Source organism: Varroa jacobsoni, unplaced genomic scaffold (genome assembly GCF_002532875.2).
Source record: "Varroa jacobsoni isolate VJ856 unplaced genomic scaffold, vjacob_1.0 scaffold_1309, whole genome shotgun sequence".
NCBI classification, from domain to species: Eukaryota; Metazoa; Arthropoda; class Arachnida; order Mesostigmata; family Varroidae; genus Varroa; species Varroa jacobsoni.
This window is the reverse complement of record NW_019214211.1, coordinates 122,266-145,090: the sequence shown is the minus strand read 5'-3', so window position 1 is coordinate 145,090 and position 22,825 is coordinate 122,266. Positions and strand designations below refer to the sequence as shown.

At 43.3% G+C, this 22,825-nt stretch overlaps 1 long non-coding RNA gene across 1 annotated transcript in view; it reads right to left on the bottom strand.

Annotated features, from left to right (window-relative positions):
- Positions 1–684: 684 nt before the first annotated feature.
- LOC111268692 (uncharacterized) overlaps positions 685–22,825 on the bottom strand; it is a 24,013-nt gene continuing 1,872 nt past the window's right edge. The window contains exons 2-4 of the long non-coding RNA XR_002685349.1: positions 8,705–8,865; positions 1,273–1,361; positions 685–771 (exon numbers count right to left, since the gene is read on the bottom strand). This is a non-coding gene — a long non-coding RNA (uncharacterized LOC111268692). The remainder of the gene's footprint in view (positions 772–1,272; positions 1,362–8,704; positions 8,866–22,825) is intronic.

The following is a 22,825-nucleotide window of genomic DNA, read 5'->3' as shown; positions in this document are numbered from 1 at the left end:
AACTAGTAGCTGACGGAAGGTGCGAGCGAATAGAGCGGAGTCGCACCAGCCCATTTTGTATCACGCTACAGGTTGTACGAACCCTACTGACGATGTCATCGAGTATTGCGCAAACATCAGCCGTGTCCGGCGTGAGGGCAACCCTTATGAAGATTTTCTAGTCCATACGTCATGTATACAAATGCACGAGATGGCAGTTAGTTGATATAGAAAGATTTGAAATCATTTGACAACCGGCCCCTGCAATAAGTATCGCTGCCGTATCTGTCGTCGATCTAACTTCGTTGATTGGGTTGTAAAGAATCAATGCAATAAAGTTGCATGTTAGGCTTGAAACAGATTCTCAGTTAGAGGTATCGTGTAAACAACTATCATATGGTCATAATTACATTTCTAATCCAATAGTTCCGATTTGAAGATTGTAGATTCAAAAAACATACTATCTGATACGTCTATGTAAACTAGATGCCTGATGAAAAACGTACACGATCCACTCGTAGAATATATATCATTGCACATGGCGGGTCAACAATTGGCCGACTAGGGAAATCAACGAAAGTGTATAATTAGCAAAAAAAAGATTATCCTACTCAAGACTGAGACGAAGTTTACGACTAGGACCAATGGAATTTCAGATGTACACCTACCTTTTTGCCTAGACGCAGACAACAGTTCACTATAAGCCTAATTTTGCCTTACGCTGTTTTTCTATTCTCGCTCTAATTTTGAGTATGCGTAGTAAGCGTAACGAGGGTAGTGTATAGACACAAGCTGAAATTCAAAACTTCAAAAGTAAGCTAAAACACTATGAAGGATTGCTCTCTGTTGCGGCAATCAGGAGGGCAGTTTTAAATAAGGACGAACCTATTGTTACTACTTAATATATTACTGGGAAAGGAGTACCTTTTCACTAAGGGAATTATTATGAATCTTACGCGTCGATGTAATTACTAATTTAAATTTAGACACATTGGGGGAGAAAAAAATATTTATCCACAGGATAATATAAAAGTAAAAGGACAAAATAATTTCTGCGTATATGTTTGACTATATTGGATCAGCTGTAAAGGAAAATCATTACTACAGGTATTTCAATCAAGAAAAATTAGGATGACGGAAAACAAGCTACAACCTTTGTGCATACCCGGCTATAGTATGTACGTTATGTCGATAGGATCTGCATGTACTAAAGAGTAACGCTTTGGCCAGGTTTTGGCAGTGACCTGTATAATAATAATATTATATTATTCGTCAACTTTTATCGCGACTCACCACAAACTGGATCGTGTCGACAAAGTTCCAATTTGATTTCTCGTCGAATTTGCCCCTGTTTCGCACGCTACGAGATCAAAATAGTGCGTCTAGAAAAAAAAAAAAAGCCATATGCACCGTATTTGTTGAGTTGTTGCTAGCTAACAGAGATAGCCACGCTCAGGGAAGGCATCTGTCTACTGTGAGAGCATTCTATACGTGGTACGACAATAAAAATAGGTCGAAACTGAAAACGTATTGCATTCCGTTAGCGAGAGAGGGCCGACACATATATTCACAACGTCGAAGAACTACTACGACGACGACGACGACGACGACGACAACAACAACAACAACAGCATTAACAACTAAAAGAATCCCTGGGGAGTTTAGTCGACGCTGTTATATGGTTATTCCTTTAGATGGAGCGTTATCGGCCATGCCTCTTTGGTGGGCTGCATAAAGTCCAGATAAAGTTTACAAAACACGTAACAATAATTATTTTGTTTACGATTAATAATTACGAATTGACCGTTTATCATTTAAATTGACTATAATTACAGTTTTATCTCTATCTTTAAATGATAATTATCGCTATAACAACAAACAGACCCCAAGGTCACCGTAAAATTGGATTGGTTTGGTCCTGTATACTAGTTCCGCTCACGTATATTACAGCATCGGTATGTTGCTTTAATACACATTCTCATCAAAGCTATATTATTTTAGCGCAAACGAAGGCCTGAGAGCTGGTTAAGATACTATTCGTGCTTTATATTCTTTTATTATAAGCCAGCTAATCCTTATGCACGGGTTTGTATGTGCTCCGCAGTCCCACGAAAAAAACGAGCGTCTACTACAATACATTTTGTTTGCAAGGTCGAATCAGTATTGTGTTTTTGTCAGTGGATCTACTCACTCTGCAATCTGCCCTGGCTAGAAACCTGTCAGCTTATGCCAGATTGTACGAACTTTGATTGACAAGTTCTTGTAACTTGCTCGCGGTCGGTAGGGTGAACTGTAATTTTTGTTCTTATCCTTGTTTACATTATGCGACTTTTTTTTTTCTTACTAATAGCGTTGTGCATTTGTAATCGTCCGCTAGAGCATGCGTACGTTCGTCACTTGACGCAGTTGAAAGATGTATAAAACTTTGTGCCTTATTGATGGAGTATAATTCCATTGTTAATGTCCCACATTAAATATTACTAGAGTTTTCTTTAGCGAAATGAACTGCATGTGTATGTATATATATATATATATATATATATATATATATATATATGTACAGAGCATTGATCTTTGTACGAGAATATACGTGCGACGGATAGATATAGTGCAAAGAATCTTGTAAGCTCCACATATTTTACCTCTGGTACCTAAATCAAAAGGCATTACATTGGACGTTCGAGTTCTGCTAGACTATTTGGGTTTTTCCCCAACGGAGTTACGAAGCGGTCCGATGACAGTTTATCAACGCCGAACGCTTGCCACATGTTTCTTGCTACCGTAGCAATACACTGAAAGGAACACTCGTTAGCAACCCAAACTACGCCACCCTCTTGCTACATTCTGCCCTGAGGGCGACGAGATGTACGTCTAGTAAAACTCAGTGTTTCGTCTCGTCAAGCACTTCACCGTCTGTATACTCATTTGGCCTTCTTTCGCACCTTTAGTTATTTTTTTTCACCTGACTTTCTATTAGACATGCCCTAGAACAGGAGTAGACTTTTTTGGACTTACCAGGTGTCTCTTCAATAGACCTATGAAACGACATAGCAACCGTACAAAATGCTATCGCTCTCAATAACGATTCCTTATTTTTCTTAAATTCCTGATTTGTCCTTATTGACCTGGTCGTCAATTTCTGGTCATAAGATTTGCCAATGCTGAGGTTTAGATCATTACAGCGTCATGCTTGTTAGTTGTGTTAACTGTGGTAACGCATTTAAAGGAACGCGCATTAGCTACCCAGAGCAGGCTGCTTCATGTCGTTGCAGAGTAGAAAATCATAAGCGCAAAAATCGTTAATGATTGCGCTGGAAAAAGCTCCTGTAGTCAGTGCCTGTCATTGAATAGGCTATGACAGTCCTCGCATTTTAATATAGGGTTCAATGTTGAACTCATTTGGAGGATATTGCGTAATATTCCGCAAGGGGTGCGTTAGTGTTTCTTTGCTATTCATTGTAGACTAAAACGACCAACGATCGAAGTGCTTCCACCGCACTTTAGAATGGCCAATTTGCTAGAGTCACACGGAATGGCCTTTGTCACGAAAAGTAGTCGACATCGCACCAATCCTCTTGCAAGACTACGATTCGTTCTGCCTTCCGAAGATAAGTTCTTCTCGAAAACATTTTCGGCTCTAGTAACCAGAACCTTTTGTTATTGGACGTGGTCAAACATATAAGGCTTTTTATTCTTTAACATTTGTTAAAAACAGTGTGCACTAATACCTCTGCTGTTGGCTGAAAGAAGTATAGAAAATACACTGTTGCGCAGGATGTCAACAGGGAACATGGCAGCCCCATAGGCATTTGCTTTTCTTCTGTATCAAGACATCGAAATAAGTCTCGAAAGTTGTCTAGGCTGGCTAAGTTGTCTTAGAAGGCCTTGTTGTTTCAGTTTGACACTGCCGCTTTAATTAGAATGCCGCACAGAATTTCCACTGCTTGGCTGTAGCCTAAGTCTTAGAGATGCAAGATCTCTTAGCAAGTATATGCCGGTACCAAAAAAATCAAGCTGTCAACAATCCGCTATCAGAATTCATACTTAGGAAACTTGAGAAATCATAATAAGCTGACCTCCTGGGGACAGTCGTCTTTCCCAAAATGGTGTACTTTTTCTGGCTGAGAGATGAGAGCGGAAAGGGAGCTCCTTCGACTCTACTTCGGCATTGGCGACACCTACACAGGCAGTTAGGCTATTACGTGCTATGACACGCAATGCGAGTTTCGAAGTTTCAATAGACATAAAGACACACACAGCCAGTGTTTGTCGTACCTTTTTATCGAGAAAGAGAAGGCGTTGGAAAGAATGTCAGGCCTCGACGATGAGGCCTGGCAAATCATTGAACATTCTTTGCTCGATGCGTAGACGTGGATGCAGGTAAGCAACCCTTACGGTGAGCTTAAACGATGTAAGCACCCGCACGGCTTCTGATCCCATTCCTAGAATCTGTACACGGTTGTTTAAGTACCGTACGGAGCAACGTCAGGGGGATGTAAGCAAGTCACAGAATGATCCCTTAGAATAATAGACCTGTTTACCAAAAGATTAACACACCAAACAGAAGTAGCCAGATAGACCTTCTGTTGAACTGTTACTTCTCCTGACTGACGCGTGACGTGCAAGTAAACTTGTTAACTACTGGGGGGTTAGAAGCGAAATCTCTTTATCTAGAGATCTCTATGTAGAGGGATCTACGCCCTTGGATATCCTCGATTAAGGTTATGGACCAACGTGAGATGGGCAAAGGGTGACATCTGGTATAGGACCATACTTTCATACCCTTTGAAAATAAGTTATTTATCGTTTTGAAGTAAAGACACCTGTAAACTTAGTGCAGATCTACAAAAGAAGCTATTTAAGGCTGCGGAGCAGCCTTGCACTACGACCTTTTAGGAATGATCATTGTCATTTTAACTGCAGAGGAAAAATAGCGAACTAAGTATGAGAGTAGAGTTAAATCATCTTAGGCATATTCATAATAATATAATCGGCTCTGGATCATATAGAATCAATGAATCTATTCATAATACTAAGACAGTAATAAAGAATTGTTCTTATTACTACATATGGTTTGTCTACAGGAATTTTGTGTAGTTTAAAATCGACATCTGCATATAGGAACATTAGGCAACGATTTTGGCATAGTGCACGGTAAAAATAGCCACGTATGCGTCCTGTTCTAATTGAGCACCTAATATTCGACACGAATGTACCACACCGCGATACCTATACAGACATGTATGAACTTTTCCCGTATTCACGAATCCGAATAGGTGGAAGCTGAGTGTTTCACCCGCAACTGTCATAGGTTATCCATATCGGTTAGCCATGCACTATATACTGGCTGCGGCAGACAGACTATTACATAGCAGCAAGTAGCGACTGGTTACTATGGAGAGCGCGGTCATATGGCAGCAGACGCGTTTTTGTTATTGCAAATATTTCTAACTCTAATTATTATTATTATATAGTTAAGTAGTGCTAAAAATACAGTATTCACGTTTCTATTATGACCTGATCGATGTCTACACTTTGACGTCCAAAAGGCTTCTTTTAGGCTATTTGTACTTGAGTGGACATTTGCACAGAACACGTTTATAGACACGTGTTCATTATTGATATACGTAAATAGCTATGGTCGTCTAGGGCAGGATGGAACAACAAAAAGCAGAAACGAGTCTACAATTGAAATAAAAAATATCGGCTGTACAGACTGCACGTTTTGTGTTAACAGTTATTAAATATTTATAAAAAATTAGATAAAATATCATCACGCATCAAGCCTATCGTATCATGTGCTTAGTTGCATAGTGAGCTCGTCGCTATACGATAATCTTTTTTTGCAATAAAATATACAAACCTGTGTTATGTCCACTCCTTTATCAACGTAAAAGCTCATCGTGAACAGACCTTAGATTCATGGCAGAATTCCATGTTCATTCAAACGTATCCTTCAATCGACTTATTTCTACTCTGCCTGACCAAATGACTATGATCAAACGTTTCGGATTTTACGTCCTGTCGTCCCTAATCATTATTCGAACGACGGACGTTCAACGCCAAACTGAACATGTCTCTGACTAGGCCTGATCTGGGACTTAGGCCATCTCACCACGTGTCTTTAGATTGAGTAGGCAAACACGTTACCATTTTACCACCGCAATAGCCAGGACAGAACATATACTACTTAGTATTAGAAATAACTATTGTTGTTTGTAAAGTGTTAAGTATAGCACCGTATCCAAGATATACTATAATAGTAGTAATTGCGCTTCATTAAATACAACATATCCGCACATTGACCGTCTCTGATCTCTACTCGCGCACCAATTATTTATACTATCATCCAATAATGAGATCGAAAGATGACATACGTTCGTGTCAAGTCAATAGAGTCTTACTGCGCCCCACCCAATGTACGACCTCGCACCATCAGGCAGCAGGAACATCTAAGTTAATTGAAGAAATGAAGGAAGCAATTATTTGATGATTCTACGCATAAGTTTATTGGCAGGCGCATCGTGCAAACGCTCCTCTATGATTTTATTATTAAATGAATAAATAATAATCAATTGATTATTATTTATTCATTTATTCATAAAACAGCCGCTAAAGAGAGCCAACCGCGTTGGGCAAAATGCGTGTTTCGTTGATATTATAACGCGATGCCGTAATGCCACTCAGCGAACTCACAGTTAATATTGAAGTTAGTCCTTATCTTACTAATTCATGGCCCTGTCTGGCCTACGTGGTTTGACGCTGGCCTGGAAGACAAAGATACTCCCCTTCTAATGGTGTCGAGGTAACGTTGAAGTGTATATAAAGGTCAAATATCTGTCAAAGGATGTCTGGCCAAGAAAAAATAATAGGAAATGCCGTCGGGCATTCATAACTGAAGGAAATTACAAGATCGAACCCAAAGAACGAGTTGAACTAACAAAATACCGTCGGTTCCGGTATTCTATTAGTAAAACGGGCTCTTTATTATATCTATGTTCCCTAAGTTGAAATATTAATTTGTCTTTATTGGATATCGCCCCGCTTACCTAGCCATCCACACCTGAAACTATTTCTAAATGGTGTATTTGATAAGCGTCGACATCATAAATCTATTTTATACATACATTTAATCTAGCAAAAATGCTTAATCATATATCCGTCTTTAGGAAAGCCTACTGCTCTATCATAAGTTGGCCATATGCTTGCTATCGTATTATTTGCCCATCAATTAACTGGTACAGACTATGGCATTCTAATGACGTGGTTCTTCGATCAGCAACTGTTTTTTTGCCATAGAACATAAAGGATGGCCTCATCGGTTATCCGCGAAAGAACATCTCTTACAAGTTTCTTGTTATGGCCTTTGTCGTTTCCATGCTCGCCTGTGCCACTTTTTCCTTCTCGCGGTATTGGACATTCACTCTTTGCATTGTTGTATCGGAGCCTTGTTCCGATCTTATTCGGCCGTTCCGACCGCTTGATCAGACCAGCCCCGATCCAGTTCCGCCCTTCGACAAGTAAGCAGGCGGCGCCCCTTCCAGGGGCAAGCAGTGAACGACCTTCTCTAGCATTCGCTTGCGGCGAGGCCCTGGGGGCGGGCAAGGAGAGCTAGAAGAGAACGCTCGTCTGAATCGACCGCCTTTCCCCCCACCCCTTCACCTTGTATGTTCATTATGCTTGATTATTGATTAGTATTGTTGTCGTTGCCAGCGTAGCGGAAGACAATGCTGCGTATTGCAGTAGCATTACCTCAGTCCCTTATAGATTCGCATTGTCTGGAACCTATGAGTATCTCACGTGCCCCGTTTTCGCTGCCTTTGCCTGACCATGCACACGTGTGCAGTTGTAAAAGGAGTCTTTTGTGTTGTTTCACTTAACATAGTATATTGGTGAGATCTTCTTATCGGGGGTCTGGGATAGTACTATACTACTGTTGCTAATATCTTTTGGGTGCTTTCTATCTTTTTTTTTCGAATATTTTTATGTCTTGTTGCATTTTGTTGTTGTCGTCGTTATTTTTCATCGTTATTCTTGTGTGACATTGTACGTGAATTATTGAATTATATATAAAGTCTATCTAAATAAAATTGTGATTTATTATGAAACTTATTTGCGGATTTATTGCGGAGTTTTATCTTACTTTTACTGTTTTTTTTTCGGGCCAAGTATCAGCCTTGCCTGGCATTATCTAATCGAAGTGTAAATTAACGACAATTACATGGAAAAAAAATGCCAAGCCTTCTATTGGGGTTTTACTTACTTACGGTTGCCTTTTACTGTTAGCCCATATCGAAAGTTTCACCGTGTATCCACTTCGAGAATTGTTTCATGAATTGCTTCGTTTAACGCCTCTTGCTTCTAACTACTACTGAAATATGAATGTACAGAAACGATCAACTATATGGGAGTTTCTGTACTTCCACGTTCGTGGCCTTTATTAACTACTTGCTGTTGCTCATTTTTACATCGCGGTATGCCTTCACGCTCCAGTCCAACCTAAGTTCTCACAGCTTTTCTCACCGATTTTCCCTTTCGCTGCATCGCTTTCATGCTATTGGTCAAACGAAAAAGACAACTGCACGTTCCCCACTGCTAGCAGCGTCTATTGCCAAATGCATCGTGCGGAGTTAGACAGGCCACAAGATAGATTGCGTGGACACCATTCTCTAATCTGAAAAAAACCCTTGTCTCATTCCAACAGCTGTCCCTCCTTTGTACGTACCAATTTCCCTTCGAGTAAATCTTCGATGTCCTTCGAGGCCTTAAGATGTGCATCCTTAAATTTACCGGTGCATAGTGTCCTGTTGGTGTGCGCGATTCGACTCCCAAACCGGACGAAAAGACCCGAGGTCGCAGATTGAGCTCGCACCAGGATCTTGCAAACTGCGAGCAAAAAGAAAAAAAGCGAATCACTAAGGCACTAAAGATGCATCTTAGCATGAGCATCGGTCACGGTGACGGCAACGAGAACGTGCCCGCACAAGTCAGGCACGGAATTGAGAGAAGACGAAGCGTAACTAGGTCATTGAATGATTGCTGGGCATAGAGTAACTCGGTAGACCGGTCGGGAGGCAGACGGCATGCCAAGTATTGGTGCTGCCAGGAAGAGGAAATAGCCGAGCCGTCAGAAAAAAGCTGCCGACTGAGTACTGCTGTTTTGAATAATGGCGGCGCCAATAAAGCGCGCTGTGGCCTAGACGTTTTGGCCTTGGATGAACCGCAAATGGATCGAAATAGCCAGAAAGGACAAAGCCTAGGTTCTAGAAGGTGCTCCATCACGTGACATGATTCACAACGAGAACACAAGATGCTGAAAACAAAAATAGGAAAAAATAACATAAAACAGGATAGTTCAACAAATATAGCAAGTCCATTTTAGAATCAGGAAAACGGTTTTACGATTGTTCGACCAGAGTAGCGAGAATGCCATCACGTTTTTGGCCTGCTAAAAGCAATCTTCACTTCGACCATGACAATGACAAACGTTCGTTATTTCGTTGCATTCGTTATTGGTATAGCTATACTGTAATCTATACGTAGCTAGTATAATAAATAAACAGACCGATGTGAAGCCTGCAAGCTTAAGAAGCGACACATTGCTCCGTTCAGTTGGTTAGCTTAGAGTGCTATGTCGTCAACCAAAAAGGCGAAACAATGGTGCAATTTTGTAAGTACTCACAAACTAATTAGGATATATTAGGTGTACTTGAAAAGAAGTTATTCGACAAACTAGACATGGAAAATATGCTGTTAATGCACTATAATGGTTTTAGGTCCCACAGGTAACAGATAGTTGTGTTTGTTTGGCAATATATTGAAAAAAAAATAAGATTTATGTTATATTACGTATCGCACTGCGGCTCAGAAGATGTCCTTGAATTTTATCGTTGGTTAGGCTGATAGCCGCTATAATGATGCCCAATTAACAGTGCCAGGTCTAAGGTTTCTTCGAGCCTCTGGCCGTATATACCGATTCATATATTGTAGCCTTTGTCGATCTTCAACATAACTCGATACGGGCGCCTATCAAACAATGGTTTTGCGTGTTCAGATTCGACGCTGTACTGATACGGTCCGTGTGTTTTTATCCATTCAGTCGGTCGCTCGAACGGTGTATCTATGCACAAACGCACAGGATACCATGCTAGTGCACTTCCTGGTGGGGCAGCGGTTGACGGCCTTCAAGCGATCCTTCCGTTCTACTTCGTAGCGTCCCGAGGCGGGTCATTCTACACAGGGCCAGAAACGTCACTGCACGAAACAGCATCCGTCAAAAATGGCTCTTGAGACTCAGCAGGCTCAAAACATATATGGGAAATTTGCCACCATGCCGCTGATACAAGTTTCTATTGTGTGTTCCAGTCGCACCGAAGACCGTGCGCCAGCACAGTCCAATCTTTTCTTCACTGAATCACTTTTCCTGCTACAGATGCTTCCCAAAAGCCTCGAAGTCAATAGATCTACAATACTTCAGGTTACGGCGAGCAGCAGTGTATGACCTCCGTGTTCGCCAGTGCCATCGAATTGAACAGGACGGATTCAGAAAACATTGGCTCCATTATAATTGCGCTATGTATCCAACACAGTGTTATGCGCATGTCGTACAGGCATATACTGCATAGAATATCGTTCTAACATGAGACGATGTTAATGCCGCCACATCAATGTTACGTCAATGTGTACACGTCTATATGCATGTGATTCGGTCTATGCACAATGAGGCAACGGTGACACTGACTCAAAGCACTGTTACGACGTCCGCGAACGACGGTGGCAGTCAAGCGAACCGTCGATCCCAGAACCTCTAGAGCCGAAGGACGAAGAAAAAAAGTGTCACGCTACGTACCAGGCATAGTGTCTAACTAGAATCGGTGTTCGGCAACGATCCGAAAAGCCGGTGCTTTTACAGGCCACAGACTATTTCTAAGGGCTGTCCCACATCCGTTCCGAATTCGCTCTTATGTAGAACAGAAACGGAAGATCAGCAGCGAACGTAAGTCGGTAGCCAGCGTACGTACGAACACCAACGCACATGTGCATATACTGATGTGCTACCGGCGTCGTGAAGTCTCGTACAGAGCCAGGAAGACTTGTTTACATGGCTTTACGCTGTCTAGTGCTGGACCCTGCTTCGGGTCGTAGCGTCGCTTCTTAACGCCGAGTCGTGCTCCCAAGCGGAGTTGTGCACGCAACCGTTGTTAGCCAGACAGGCATGCTTCGGTGCGAATGTCGCACAGCAGATGCCTGCGCCAGACTCGCGGCCGAGTACATGCCCAGAACCGTAGCAATAGTCTAAACTAAAGACGGAACGTCATCTGCTTTCACTAAAAAAGAGTCCCTGTGTTCAACAGCGCTATCAGTCATGTTGGAATAAAACACTAAGAGGACAAACATTTTGTCGGAAGTGTTCTACATGTTCAATTTGAGGCTAACTTCGAAATATTTTCACATCGCACACAAACCTAATGCTTCACCAAAGATCTATCTATTTAAATCAGTAGTTGACACGGGCTATATGCAACTGAATGACTATGATGTTTTGAACTGGGCGAACGTGTCGGCTAGGGCTTCTTTACCGCAAGTGATAATGCTGGAGGCAGCCCGCTTCTATATTAAAAAGCTATGGAGGTTTCAGGACAACGTTTCAAATTCTACTTGTAGACTCGTAAAGGTTCGTCTCGTCGTATAGTATCATTTTTTTGAGAACGAATGAAATGAATTTCGTTCGTACAAAATTATATCTCTTAGAAATTAATATCACATCTCGGACTAGATTAACTTGGCATACATGCGTCTTGTCTACTCAATCAACTATGGAGGTGGAATATTAATTCGGGGGCCTAGACAGCCTTTATTAGCAAATGGTTGGGGTCCCCCGCTGGCACGACAGTATGCGTTGACTGCAATCGCTTTTCGCCAATCGCTTCGGACTCTTCGGCAGTTGTGAGCGTTTCTACAACCGGGATCGACTTCAGAGTAATGCACAGATTTTCGATGATCAGTAGATAGTAGAGGTGTTGTTGTTACCGTTCTAGCTGATGTAACTATATCTAAACTTCGAATAAAGTTCTGCTTATGTTTATGTAAATGCAGCAACAAGCGCAACTGAACATTTCCTGTTATTAACGCGTGCTGTGTTTATCTATTTTGAAGATTACGTACTCTACACTCTACTATTAATAAATACAAACAAAACATCAACTAAGTAATTTCGATTATCTGCCTTAGGGCGTTGGTTCCAGTATATTTCTGCTCGTTTATGTAAAATATCGACACTAGCCGTTTCGTATCTATTAAGTTGAATCACAAAGGCGATAACATAAGATAGAGAAGTTAGGAAAAACTTGTTTCTACTTGCACTACTCCGGACTCGAGTATATCTTACATGACTATTTCTCCTTCGAATAAATCTGGACAGACATGTCTTATCTACTCAGTTAACTATGAAAATGGTAACCTTTTTACGAGGTGCTTCCAACGGCGGATGTTTAACGGCGTATCGTACTCGTGTTGAAACTGATTGAGAACAACTTCGTCTACGGTGCAATAATTCCTCTCGACTGAATAACTTCCTTCTTGCACTAAACACGGGTCTACGTCCTGTCACTGCAGAGTCTTACCAAATACTGTACCTCGACTATTCCGTTCATGGCAGAATCAGTTTTCCTCCAAAAAACTGGAGAGACCCTTTCCGTCCACGTGCCGATTGCAGGATGACTTCCACTCATCTAATTATTGTGGGCGTCTTTTGTTTTTGAAAAAGATAGCCTAAGGGCGACAAAGATCAGCGCTAGGAAGCGAGCCGTTGTATATTAGGCTCTGTCAATGATCGGCGTCAGTTGAGCTCTCAACTATGATACATCACGATGGCGCTCACCGAAGTTAATAGCCAGTCAATCACATGACTGGACTTGGGAACGTCGCCACACAATTTATAGGCAAACGGGAGCTGTAGACTAATAGGGATTGCTGATGGCCTCCTCTTCCTTCTCCTGTAGATTGTTGATGGACTCTATGCGTGGTGAGTATATATGATATCTCGTTTCGCATGAACGAGATAATCGTAAAGACTCGAAATCAATTCTTTAAATAGCCACAGGCCGATTAAAGCTGTTCCTACAAGACCGACCGACGGACATGATATATCCTATATGAGATATCAGAACGTAGTCGTGGCCGCTGAGTGACCAAAAGAATAATGAAACAAAGAAAAAAGCTAATAGTAAACCGCGTATCACGATAACCCTATTTATTGCCTTAACGATAAAAAACCCAAAGAAAAAGATATCCATAGGAAATATGTTTTAGAGGATCTTTGGCGCGCCGAATGATTTTGACTGGATGGCAAGCATGTTAAATAAATAAGCTTGATAAATAAACATTAAATACATGCATGTTGTCTGTTGTTTACGGATTCGAGCCTGTACGGCAAACTTCTGACCTTTCATTGGTAAGTCGGTCATTTGGGCATAACGAAAATCACAGACGAGCGCCTTGTATCAATGTTGTCTTCAAACAACCAGCAGTCGAAACAAAAGACAGCAACTTTGGCCTATTGAAAGGTTTCTTTGTTTGGGCTTACCTGAATTTACGTAGCCAAGCTCTGCGGACGTGTTTGATAATTAACCACCTAAACAACATAAAACAGTCAAACTGGTCTCCGTTATTTTCGTTAGACGTCAGGCACATTTTTAATAGATCTATTTGAAAAATATTTGCCCGAGTAAGGAGTGCCCCGCCATCTTCACTTGCCCAAGCAGAGCTTTTATTATATATTATTTATCATACCTGATGCAGGCGTCCTTATAAGAATACCTGAAGAATCGAGGGTCATCTTTGCCAAGTCGTAAATGCGTATTGCACTCTTCAACATATCCTATTTGGACGAGTATTATATGCAACAACTGATCAAACGCCGGAAATAGCCACGTCAACCTAATCACATGATGTACGAATTTTGCTTTGCTATGTCTGACTCGCCAGTATGAGGGACAATTCCTTTTTGAACTTACTGAGGACGGCCGAAACTCAAATCCGTCAACTACATTTGTCTTCATGATGACTTCACGGAAAGGCTCCTTTGTTCAAGGTATGGCTGGCCGCAATAAGCGTCAGACACGTTGTCTGTCACAATCAATAAATTGCCTTTGGACTCTGATATTTGAGTCCGACTGGGAACTGCTCTGTTCTACCATTGTAGTTTAGAACGGGTGATCACTGAAGTGCGCCGGTTTGTATGTACCAATAGAGTTCAGTCTCGATTTCAAGATTTGGTCTGTCTCCGATCTCGGAACACCGTCGCCTTGCTGTCTTTCTTATCAAAGGGCGGCGAAAGGCGTGATAGCTGGTTCTGAATCGTCCCTCACTTCTGGCGGCAGCGGCGGTGTTCATTAGAAATTCTCCCCGGTCGTTTCCCAGGCGGAGGTATATTTCCTTCTAACTCGTCGGCGTGCCTATTCGGCCTCGGTTTTCAGACTTACGGTTCCACCCACTGTTGGTTAGGTCGTAGTATTAGCAACGGAGGGAGAATCTTGCCGATGCTCGTTTTAGTGCTGAGTTTCGACGATTGTTGGCTTTACTGATGGTCTGTACAGCACCGAGGTCCTCCTGTGGGATCGGGTATGGTACCATTGTACGTAATTCTTTTTGTTCCTAAGGGAAAGTAGCTCCTTCAGCCGATCGCTAGCCTTTCTGGGACGTTAGGAGTGTGAATTCCATCTCCCCTGTTCCTCGACAAAGCCCAAACTCGTCGATAGTTTCAATAGGGTATTCATGTTCCAGTCAACCTGCCGGTCGAGGAAACCACCCCACACTCTTGGCTGGACGCAACCAGTCTAGTCTAATCGATTGAAAGTGTCAGAGGCTATTGGAGGTTCCTTTCGTTCGCGTACTTGCTCATACCTCACAGGGATTCACTTTGGGCCTTTAATCCATACACCCGTCTTTTTAAAGCTGGTGTATATATAATTTTAATATAATAATTGTTTTTCGTAAATTTGTAAACGTATTAAAGTTACAGATTCATCTTCCTAAATAGACTTTGCGACAATATTGTCACAAACGTTTAGAATCGTAAGGACCTAATACTAGGCCTTACGCAGTCCACACATAGCAGCAGTTGTAACGCTGTGCTCGGCTAAAGTTCCGCTTCATTGATGTGTTAGAAGCCGCCATCTGCAAGATTCTAGTAGAATATCAACGGAAGTCCCAAAGGTAGAATGAGTTACAAGAAGCAGCGGCAGCTTTGGCTGCCCGCTGATCGGTGTTCAGCTACAGCGTGAAAATTCGCTATGTTTTGCCTGAATGACGCCCACAAATATGAGCAGTATATCGAGTGATGATACGCTATTACTTTGAACGCCATTTTGGAACGATCTAACACGAACAAAGAGACAAACAGACTTATTTGTCAACACAAAATGGAATGCAGTGCGTCCAAATAGCGCATCACGCGAACTTTCGAGCAGATTTCGATTTCGCCCAGAAGATCGCAGTTGAAGTCGTATGTCCTGTTGGTCCCATCAACCATCTACCTTAATACAAAGGTTGGTATTGTCATGGTTCACGCACAGAACCACTGACAGGCACCTATTCTATATATACATGTATATATACAACGCATTTATATGCATTCGAGGTGACGGGCACAACTGATCAGTCATAAGTGATGCGTCGACGTCCACGCACCACTAGAGATGTGCGTGTTGGCTAGTTGTTCGGTTGCTTTGGAAGGGGGTTGCCTTGAGATGCCACCAGCCTGATAAGACTGTTGGCTATCTATCTGGGCTATTTTCTCGACACAAAGGTGCACAGACTGTGTGCTAAGGGCAAGCAAAAGGAAAATGAGGTATCGGCCCGAAAGAGCGAGGGCGTAGGGCGGTTTTGAGATGGGTCATTGGGATGAGTGGGTCATGCAACTGGGCAACCTGCTGGCCAAAAAGCCAACTTTGTCTTCCAATCGGACATAGAGATGCGTTTACAGCGTCCTTTAGGTGGTAGATGGAGAATGTGCCGTTAGCTGTTGGACCGTCGTCTACTACGAATGCAACCATCGACTGTCTCTGAACACTTTGATGGATCAGCGCGCCTCTATCACTAGCACGGATAGAGGGGCTTTCCTAACGGAACAATCTCTACAGTCCGCCGATCCAACTACCAGTTTGCTATGGTAGCACTCCCGCCACGCCGGTATCACTTACTATAATGATATTCGCTTAATGAACGAGATCCGAGCATATACACAGAGAAGCACGCTGAGGGTGCTATCTGCTGCTGTCTTACTTCTATGCGTCTAGCGCTGACATGGTCACAGTGACCGGTGGTCGCACATGTAATACGTAGCTACTGACTTGCTGCTTTAGTCGTGGACATCACTGGAGCTCTCTCCGGGATCCAGGATTTGTGCTGACTATGTTGACATGGATACGAGGATGCCTTAGTGCAGCAGCTTTTTTGACACTCGGCAAGAACGGGAGCGAAAAGAGATGGCGAGGGGTGCACGAGAGGTCAGTAAGGGACTTCCGCAGGACTCGACTGAAAGGAAAAGCCAACCTGACGCCACTGTAAAAGGGCCTCTTCTGCCTTACGCTGTTTAGGTGAGTGCAGCCGATCCACGTAGTGAACGAGCCCTGAATGGTGGCTACCTTATCCTCTAGCAACTCACTGATCTTCTTATGAAACCTAGCCTTCCGTATCTGGCTATGGGCTACATTTGAGATGTTTGTAATAGATGTGGCTAGGCAAGATGTACCTCGCGTGCCACCAATGTGCTTACGCCATTAAATACGCCTTGTTCATCAGTTGTAGTAAGGTGAAGCTGTTACGAGAAAGGTTTGTCAATGAGGAAACCGTTTTATATTGTTTGATGCGTCATAGCAAAGACCGCATTCGATGCATGGCACACGAGTACAGTTGTACAACCATCATATTACTATACCGTATTAATAGATAGTATCGTTTCATTAATACACACGAACGTGGTCCTAGATGCATATTATTACATTGGTGCTGTGTCAGCCTTTAGAGTCTATCGAACGAATACTTCGAAATAGGGCTTCACATGATATCATCATTGCAAAATACGTAAGCTTTAGAATTCCACTGGGTAACAACAATAAAGTTCTAATGAGAGCTCGCTATTAAGCGACCTCGACTAGGAATAGGCTTTCAGTTTGTTTGTTAACTAACATTTTAACCTACCGGCAATGGCGTTACCTGAATGAAACTGCTTCCCGCGAACAGCGACTGTGACTTGGAAGCTTCGCCATAGCTATATTCGGTTTCCGGACCTTCCGGAACGCGCCAACGGCCGGCAGTAGATTATCCATCGGACGGTCGGAAGGCTGTTTTTGCGCCTTTGACTATGTTGTTGTCTCTATTATGTTGATGGGCGTTGAACGCGAGTGGTTTCAACTAGTAACTACCTACATCGTTACAGTTATCCGCCTCTGTCCGTTGGCGCCCACAGCGCAGGCCACAGACGACTACACTAACTGTTGAACACCGGACAAGATCGGGACTGCTATATCAGACCTGGGCACTGTTGTTCTCGCATGAATAGCTAGATGATGCGATAGACAAAGCACGCCAAGAACTTCGCATGAAGATAAGTATGGATAGAATGATGAGCTAATGGACTGACGAATGAACGTGCTACTTCGAGCCACGTAGTGCTCGCCCACGGTGGCATTTGATGATTAACCAGGTTGGCGTCGTTCATTAGTGATTAGTTAGCCTAAGACAGTAAAGAACAACAGCTTAACTTTTTGAAGCACCAATGAGCCGCTGTTGACGGCGACGCTTTGACGCCGCCAGCGGTGCCAGCTAACGTCAGCCCACCGGTGGCGATCATTGGTCACAGCAACCAGCGAGAGTGAATAGGGTGACGTTAATAATAGTAAAGTCGTATGTTGCAGCCTAGCGGCTATAAAGCGTCAGCATCACGGGATGCATCGCGGTGTGGCGGCGCTTGAACTACTCAGTCAACCAGCCACCCATCTAATTTTTAGCAGGTGGCAGCAGTAGGAAAGTCAGGCAAACGACCGACCAACGGTGCTGGTGTCTCAAATAACTACCTCAGGAAGGTTACGAATTACCACAGTAGAAGCAGTAAAAAAAGTGTATGAAGGTAATAAGGGGGTGGGCAGGGGGTTAAAGGAGAAGGAACAAATGGATGATAGTTGAGGCTTTATTCTTCTACGGCCACAATGATGGTGCTGGTGCTGATTGTAATGATGACAATGGTCCGACAAGCCCATGAACTATAGGAGCCTTTTCGTTGCTACGACCCTTCGTTGCCGCAGAAGACCTCGGTCTTCCGGACAATGCCTTCTGCTGTTTCTTGCTAGGACAATGTCCATGCTAATGAAAAGGGTCGATGCAACGTTTCATCTTTTATCTTCGCTGCTTTTCCTATGGGGCTTTAATCGTCCCGGCTGGTATCGCTGATCGTTCGTTACCGCTAGAAAACATACCATATATATATATATATATATATATATATGTACTATGTGTAGACGAGTTTTATAGAACGTGGCGGTGCTGGCGCAGCCGGATGACTCTGTTTCGTTGCAGACGTAGATGAAACGAAAACAAGGACGATGAAAATCGCCGACTTTCGGTGACTAATTGACAGGTTCGACAGCATCCGCCATTACTGCAGTGGATAGCATTGGATTCTAGGGGTGCGGCAAGTGAACAGGAACTCTTGATCATTGCTCACTGGTTGCCCTCACATAGCGTTATCGTGTATGTGTTGTTAGCATTGTTCCTGCCCAAAAACGGAAGGGAAATAGTGGCTACCTATATTTTCAAGCCACGTGGTAAAAGCGAACTAACGTGAAAAGAGAAGCTAGCCTTTTAACCAAGGTAGTGCTGCGATCTGCAGGAGTCGTTCGTTCACCGGGATGGGTGACAATGATTATGCGCGTTATGGAAGCTGCAGGTGCTTATCACGTCTCACTGTGTGCAGATCGACCGTGCGTGAGCGCCCTTGCTTTCGCTGTCGGCTGCCGGTTTCCACATGAGCGTTTGATTTTGATGGACCATCAACAAGTGAATTATTGTTGCAGCTACTGTATGGAAACGATTAAAATAACTGAGTAACTAGATCCTGTGTAGAGTCTATGTGGTAGCGACAACAGCTGGCGAACGATGTGGCATAAGTCCCGCTTGGCTTTGATACTTTCGCAGTTCCCTTGCCTTTGTGCCGCAAGCCCCGGTAATCATAACCCAGCAGAAGTGTTATTGGCCAAATTAGCGGACAGTGTTGTTGCTGCTGCTACTTGTCCTATTTCCAGTAATCGTTTGGTGTTGGTAATAATACGCAAGATAAATTAATGCTTAATAGAGGTTCTGTACGAAAAGTTCGAATCAATTAAGTTTAGTGGCTGTGATCGAACTATAGTGCGATGGTGCGCTATTTTTATTGTGTTGCTTTTCGTAAAGAACAACCTGACCGGTATGGTCGAACCCCGCAAAACGTAAAAAGCAGGATTTTATTATTTCTTAATAGGCACATCACACCGGCCTTCCGGAAACCGTAGTTCTCCTCTTTCCTTTCTTTTCAACAGAAATAGATACAAAACTTCACCGGTGAAAAATGAACTTCACACTGATGTTGTCACACACAAAAGGGAAGTCGGCTTAATGATTCGATGATAGCGCATCTGCCCAAAAGCCTTAGGCAACACACGTGTGGGAAAGTAGAAAAAAGACGATTCTAAAGACAGACATAATATCCTCATCACGCTGGGCCCAGTCATCTAAGATAATGCCTAACGCTGGTTTCGAACGTAGAACTCAAAGTATTTTTCGTTAGAAATGGAAGTAATGCAGACCTCAATGGCTGATCGTTCACTGTTCTCGTTGTAGTTGCAGTGGTTACCTATGAAGAGCGGATGGATTTAGGGTCGTTCATCTTTCAATGTGTAGCTTTCACTTCGGTGTTGCTGACCTCTCATTTAGTGAAGGTTATTTTGCACACTGTAGCTGTTCACAGTTTGAGCAGAGCTTTGAAGCGTGCAAAGAAAACTATCCGGGATCCAACGCCGCCACGGTTTCTTCCGTCGGGGCCGACATCGGATGCATCCGGTGGTGCTTACCTTTGTCTCCACGTTCCGACGACAATGCAGGGACGTTGGGTGCGGAATGGCCATCGCAAAGATGGCAGTCGTCACTGTGCGCGCTGAGTCGGAAAACGCGCCCAACGCAGCGCTCCCTGTGGTCACACCACGATAAAGGCTTCGGCATCAATTGCACACCAGAAGCAATCGAAAGGCAGAGGCCTGACCTGACCGGGTTCCGTAGCAATCGTAATCGCTTCTACAAAAACTAGCCACCTGCACAACTCAGCGCTAACCCTGGCTGTAGGCAGAAGCAGAAAATCCTGTGGACTGAAGTGTCTGACATAGGGCAAAACGGTACGTTTTTCAACTGATTTACGTCGAAGAGACTGTTTGCTGTGCGGCCAACACGCCCCTTCCGACGTTTCGCACGAAACGTCGCTTCCGAGCGTTACCTAGCAAGCATAAACAGGTACCTTTCTAAACCGTCACTCACAATAAGCTGTAAGCAGAAGACCAAGCGACGCCAGCTAGACGGTCCCGGACATATGTGTTAGCTGGACGTCGCACCTTGCAGCCCTGCTGTGCATTTCCTTTGGCTGTTAGCGTATTGTGTACGCAACAGCCAAAGGAAACTGTGTGGCTCAGACATTCTCACACAATCTCCCTTTGTTTGTAGATTGTACCTTGTTACCTTTGTCTCATCAAACGCATGCGGGTTGGCACCTGCTCTCAGCTTCGACGCGACCTTAACCCAGAGACGACAAAGAGCAACGGCAAAGCTATCGTGCTATATACGCGTTTTTTTTTTTGTTTTTGTCTGCCTCCATTTAACGGTGATCCACCGTTGCCGTTACGACACTGTCACAATGATTGCGCCTGTCATATTCATCTCTGCTTCGTTCTCGGTAAATAGTTGCCCTATGTTAATCAAACGATGTTTGCAGATCAAACAAAGAAAAAGCGGTCGTTAGTTAAGCCTGAGCAACGTCATTAACCATAGGTGCCTTTGCAATACATACCGTGCTCTACATAGCGATGATAATCGTTCGCGTGACGATAGGCTAAAAACAACTGTAGAATTAGTAGGAGCTATCCACTTTTTCTCCTTCTTAGTTATCAGGTCTTCTCGTAGGATCGTTTACCTGGTTGAAATTTGGCTTTCTTCCTCTACTAAGTTCGACGTTCAGCTAGAGCAAAAGGGCGTGTTTATGTTAAATCGGCTCATCGGTGGCGCACAGCTTAGTGATCATGGCTATCCGTTACTTTGTTGACATCTTATAGTTTACGTTACGACTGCCGCTTGCTTCGCGTGTTATGGTACAGATACAACTAGAATAGATCCTGCTCCAGACGAACCCGCTACGGATTTCCTTGCCCTTTTTGTTACCAAGCAAGTGGGTCATCGTAATTGCATGTCGATGCAGTTGTTGCCGCAGCAACAGTAGAAATCTAATGTATATGTATGCGTATTACCGTTTCGTGATGTCCACTCGTAGGTTTTTGACGTGACTTCATTTGGCGTTGGCCGAAGGCCGACCCGATCCGCGCACGTCAGCTATTAGACGCTAGTTGACGGCTGGCCGATTTGAACTTCAAATATCGCCGAGGCGTTGGCCAAAACATGGCTGAATCTACGTTCATCTCGGAAACCCAGCCCATACGTCGATTGACGGCCCACTCCATTCACGTACGTCTACTCGACGTCATTCAATGGATAGGCTAGGAGACAAGTCTATGTGTACTTGTTGTAATGACTGTCGATATTGGCCTTGTTTTTACGCATCCACACAATCCTGTATCTGTGTAGGATACACAACGACGTGTCGCTATATCTTAGTCGACCTGGCTGGTAAACAAATGACAACACAGTAAGGAGTCATAATCCTAGGTTAGTTGTGTTCAGTCACAGCTCGTGTCATCGGAGCCGTTTGTATCGTCAGCACGAGTTAAATCACAATAAACCCCAATAGCAGCATAAATTTATTTGTTGTCCTGACGGCCTTTGACGCTACTGCACTGTCATCGTCCGCTCGATGCGGTAACTGCATCTTTGATGCTGTTTTCGCGTATACCACAGCCAGGAGTTGATCCACATCGAGCGATTATTGTGTGGCAGACGACTTCAACACAATTGTCCCGTTCAATATAAAGCGACGCCAGACGACGAACCTAGAGGGCCATCGAACCCACTGCCTAAAAGCTAAGCCAAGGTCCACCGTCGAATACGGTGACAATAACGTTCCAGCACTGATATTTATGCAAGGATCCGTTGGGCTGTATCTGTCACATTTGTTCTAGCAGTGGTAATCTTGTTTCCTAGGCATTCGAGAATTTTTTCATGTGATTCAGTGCGTTTCCTCGTTACGTATGAAATGTGCATGTATGCAGAATAGGTATCGTTTGAATACCATGAAGCCGAAAACAATCTTTCTTTCCAATGCGCTATTATTCTACCCGTAAATACGCAGAAGCAAACTTCTATCTATAAATTAATTGTTTAGATCAGTTGTTCTATGATGTAATACTAAGCTTGTATCGTGCGGAAATCGTGCAGTTTCTTGGCTGCAGGCACGATATCTCGTGTATCTGGCATTTAGGCAGTATAGGCATCAACTTTAAACCAATTTACGACGATACATCCATGGATCCATGAGTCTACGTTCGCAAGACGGAAGTCTTTAGTATATGCTCTTCACTGACCACCCATAAATCTTGTTAAATCTATCTAACCGACTGTTAACATCCAGAATTAGCTAGGCTTGTTTGGTCTGAGATCA